Genomic DNA, 4,784 nt, shown 5'->3' with positions numbered 1-4,784 from the left:
TATAACTGATGCAATGTTCCGACAAGTACAACTTCTCCTTTCCATGAATAGTTTTATTTCAATTGTTTCAGTTCTTCACATGATGAAATACACCAAGCTTCAAATTAAAATTTGCATTAAACTTCCACCAACTGTTCATTTCTAATAAGAAATATAGTATATGATTACCAGGAGTGATCACGTTGAAGCCTTTTGAGGACTTTGGATAATTGACAGACAATAATCAATATTTGAAAGCGGAATCTGACCAAGGGTTCGGCTGGTTTATAAGTGAAACAACTGTCATCTAAGAGTGAGTTAGAGGGTAAAATCTAATCACGGGCTTTGGATGATTTATGTAAGGACTGATGTTTAGCTTGGGTATACTGCCAGTACAGATGTCGTTTGGGCAACTGTGAATCTTGAAAATCAGATGAAAAGCTATGGGCCCATATTGTTCATGATCCAGAAGCCACATGGTTTCCTGTTGAGGAAAATGACACAAAGCTGTAGATGAAAAGATTTATAAAGCAACACTTGTGATGATCCACATTCTGTTTTGCAGAGATGCACTGACAACTTTTGTTTGTCCGCATGAACTGGGGTGTAGAGCTTCTGGCCGTTAGTTAACCCAGTGCTTTGCTGTGTCTCATTATTTTCTTTGCTAAGTTTCATTATTGAGGATTGTTCCCTTTACCACAGCAGTCATTTCTTCTTTCTCTTGGTTGTCTTTTTCCATTTCATTTAACTTTTGCTTCCAGTTTGCCTTCCATGTTGCTTCAGTCACTGCAACCAAATATTTGAGGATGAAAATGTATACATCTTGCCTTCATTCTCGGAGGAACAAGAGACAAATTTTGAGGTGAGACAAGAGATAGATTACACTTATAGAGCTTTGCTTGTATCTTTGGGAGCCAGATCTCTAATACATGGTAGGGCTAACCTACCCATGTCACTTGTATGTCGCAAGATAGATTGTGGCCAAGACATGCTTACTTCTCATTTTGGATTGTCAAATAAAATCAGGTGGAGAGAACCTGTCAATGATAGTGGATGTGATAGTTTAGGTGATCAGTGTTACTTTCCACTGAGTAAATACTACCTTATATGGATGCAGCAACCAATTGACAGAATGATTTGGGTTAGGATTAGGGTTAGGGAGATTCTGCTTTTTTCCAAGAGGAAATTAATGGAAGGGTTCCCCAGAAGGGAACCAGCTCATGAAAAACGGAAGATAAACTTTAAAAGGGACACAGAAGGTGATCTATATATGGAATGAGCTGCAAAGGGAAGTAATAGGGGCAGGTCCAATTATAATACTTAAAACGTATTTAGTCATGTTCATGAATAGGAAAGGTCTATAGGCCAAATGCGGGCAAATAGGACCAGTTCAGGAACATGAGTTGGAACAAGATCCTGGTTCCTTGCTGTATATAGCTTTAATAACATGATAGATTGGAACTCTTACTTTGCTTATTCAAGAAGGTCTATTACTCCAAAGGAACTTTTCTATTAAGTTCCGCCTGGAAAGAGAGCAGAATCACAAGAGGACAATGTTTTTGTCAGGTGGCAGAGTACCTAATGGGCAAGATGCTATTAATGGTATGAGTCCATCAGTGTCTTACACTCAATTCAATAACATGTATCTTTACACATATTGTTTTCTTTATTTACTCACAGTATTTACTTTACAATATTTTTACAAGAATATGGCTTTCTTCTTCACAGGAGCTGGAAGTTGTCAGTTTCATCCGAGCAAATATGTGGAAGGGACACGTGCTCCTTGAAAGTAACTATGGATCTGTTCCCCGAGGATGGAGTCAAATTGCTTCAGCTTTCCTACACGTGGAAAAGTGGAATGAAAAGAGAAATAGAGTGTTAATGAACTCTACTTAAAAGATGATGCTAAGACTTTCTCCATTGAGGACTGTATTGCTGTTTTTCACTGTGATACACCTTCAGAGAGTTCATTCCTTGATGGATGAGTTGTAATGTCTGGTTATGTTTGGTCACTTTGAAGGAGGCCCTTTATCACTCTTCATGAAATACAGGCTGAGACCATACCAATTCCCCCTTGGGAAAAAGGTAAATTAGAACATCAATTCCGCTGACATAACATGATTCAGGCCTATGTTATTGCAGAACAAATTTTTGTATATTTCAGTTGTTTTTCATGAATGTGTTGTGCCTTGGTTTTTGCTTCCAAGAATAACCAACAGAGGTAGAGCAAAACAGGCCACTAAAACTAGTAAAATGGGTCCATATGAATGGTCCTGACCTGATACGTTGACTGTCCATTTTCCTCCATAGATATTGCCTGACCTTCTGAGTTCCTCCAGCAGATTGTTTTTGTAACAGAAATATGAATGCATGTGTATGCCATAGAGAGTAGTTTGAAGGGAGAAAGCTTTAATATAGTGAGAAACAATGCTAAACTTGTATCATACCTTGTTTGGACATTACTGTGAGTTCTGGCCATTATATTTATAGGAAATATACAGGCATTGGAGTAGTTGCAATAAAACTGATACAGCTCCAGGTTTGATTCTGATCTCTGATGCTGTCTGTGCATGTTTGCTTGTTTTTTTTTGTGACTCTATGTATTTTCCTTGTGGGGGCTCCATTTTCCACCCACACCTTGAAAGATGTGCTGGTTCATTTGTTAATAGCCAGGCAAGAGAATAAAGTTAGAGTCAGTGATTACAGTGTGGGGGAATTGAATTGATTTGAGAGCTGACACATACTTGATTCACTGAAGCATCTTCTTCTTTGTTGTCAGAAAATGTGACGAGACCTTCATGGTCCCAGAATTGAAGATGTACGGTACATCATTAGAGAAGGCTGGCTATGGAGATGATTGCTTTTCAGCCAAAGACTAAAACTGCATGTCAGAAATTCAGTGATAATGGCTTGCTCAAATATTTGCATGAATAATGAAGGCATTCTGACTGGTTGCATCGTGATCTGCTTTGTGATCTTCAATGCACAAAAACACAAGAGCCTATACAGCAGGGTTTCTCAACTGGGGTTTTGTGAGAAGTCGCTAGGGGTCCCACATCAGGTTGTGATGAATAAAAATAAATATCGTTTTTTTGAACTTCATGCAACGCACAATGCTAGCACTCGCAGTGATGGGCAGTGACTGAGCAGTACCCTTAGCAATCTCGTTAGAGGTCACCCAGCCCAGTATGACAGTGCACAGTAGGGCTACGTTTATTTGCTTGAGTCTAGTCTCAGTCTTTGATGCAAGATAGGGGAGGCTGTTGATGATTGGCTCGCGCTGTATTGCACAGAGGAGAGGATGGTAGACTGATGCGGAGCGTGAAGTGCTCTTTCCAAGCTTTGAATGGACTTGCCCAACTTGGGCTGTTATGTCAGCCTCTCCCACCCAAATTACCTCTACAAACCTCCCCGAATGAGCCGCCAACCGACTTATGGGAGCGAACAAACTACTAGTGTAGTAGAAGATTGGTGAGAAATTTTCATTCTAAAGTGTGGTGATTTTTGAAGAGGAGGTGTGAGGTGGAAGAGAAGGAGTCTAGGCCTGGGCCTAACACCAATTCTGATAAGGTTAATGATGAAGAGTTACAATCTTCAGAGTCACTTCACTGCACTAGTGCAACAGCAGACACAAAAAAGTCCATTTTTTTTTTACAAAACTATAAAAGTTTATTTGCACGATAAATATACAAACATTAAGTATTTACAAGACAGTGAATGAATTCAAATTAAAATATGATTGCTACTGTCTATAAAACAGTCAATTCCCCAGGGGGGCTCACCATTCCCAGAAATTCCCACTGTACATTTGTGGCCACATGCTATCTCTCCAAGAACTGCCGGGCACGAACGTATCCTGGGAAGGGGGCAGGGAGTCAGCACTGGCTGAGCCCTCAACTTTCAGCCATGACCCCTGATTGGCCATCTAGGCCAGGTCCAAGAGCAAGCCCACCGGTCTATCCCCCTCATGACCCAGCCGCCCCCACTACCCCACTCCCCGGCATTGGTTGCCTGTATATAAGCAGCGCAGGGCTGAAGTGCGACCAGAACCTGAGCAGCAGCCCCTTCAGATCCTCAAACAGGGCCTGCAACCTCTCAAACTCCATATAAGCGTGGCACACTGCCTCCTCCTGGCCGCAGATTGGACAGGTGGATGGAGTGTCTGTGAGTCTGCTTGAAGACTTGTCGCACGGTACTGCCCTATGCAACACCTTCCACCCCAGATCCTCAATGCACAGGGTAACGACCTCTGTATAAACAGAATTCTACTGGGGATCTCCTCTGTTGCCAGTTGGTAAAACAGACCACTGAGGCGAGTCTGGTTGGCAGACGAAGGCAGGTACGGGAAAGTTGCGCAAGAGCAGCCTGTACGAGAAAAGCTTTGGGGTGTCAAGGAAGGGCACAGTGGGCATCCCTGCGAGTCGGCTCATGTTATGCGGGACCCTCTCCTGTGTGGTATCCCGAGGCTTGGGTCCGACGAGCATTTTCAGCCCATCAGGTGGTGGTGCAGTCGGAAGCCCTCCACTTCCCTGAGCCCCCCCACGACACCCACCATGACAGGATGGGGACCAGTCCTCTTTACAGCTGGAGCACAGTCCCCCACTGGTGCAGGAGCACCCCGTCTGGATGAGACTAGACCTCACACCCTCAGCAACTCTCGGTAAAAGCGAGGCAGTACCTTCAAATCGGCACGGCTGTTGCTGTCTGCTGGAAGCCACCTACTTTCCTGCAGGTAGTGTCCCCGGCAGAGAAAGGGCGTCACCAGCGTATTCCATCTTGGAGTGTGGTCACTGTACAGGTATCTC

At 43.2% G+C, this 4,784-nt stretch overlaps 1 long non-coding RNA gene across 1 annotated transcript; it reads left to right on the top strand.

The window, feature by feature from the left end:
* The first annotated feature begins 223 nt into the window (after positions 1 to 223).
* On the top strand, positions 224 to 2,536 carry LOC140187692 (uncharacterized). Its single transcript, XR_011883139.1, has 3 exons — positions 224 to 292; positions 741 to 841; positions 1,708 to 2,536. It is a non-coding gene; the product is annotated as an uncharacterized lncRNA (long non-coding RNA).
* Positions 2,537 to 4,784: the final 2,248 nt, after the last annotated feature.

Source organism: Mobula birostris, chromosome 25 (assembly GCF_030028105.1).
Source record: "Mobula birostris isolate sMobBir1 chromosome 25, sMobBir1.hap1, whole genome shotgun sequence".
Lineage (NCBI taxonomy): Eukaryota > Metazoa > Chordata > Chondrichthyes > Myliobatiformes > Myliobatidae > Mobula > Mobula birostris.
The sequence above is the reverse complement of the archived record's forward strand: the minus strand, read 5'-3'. Positions and strand labels throughout refer to the sequence as shown.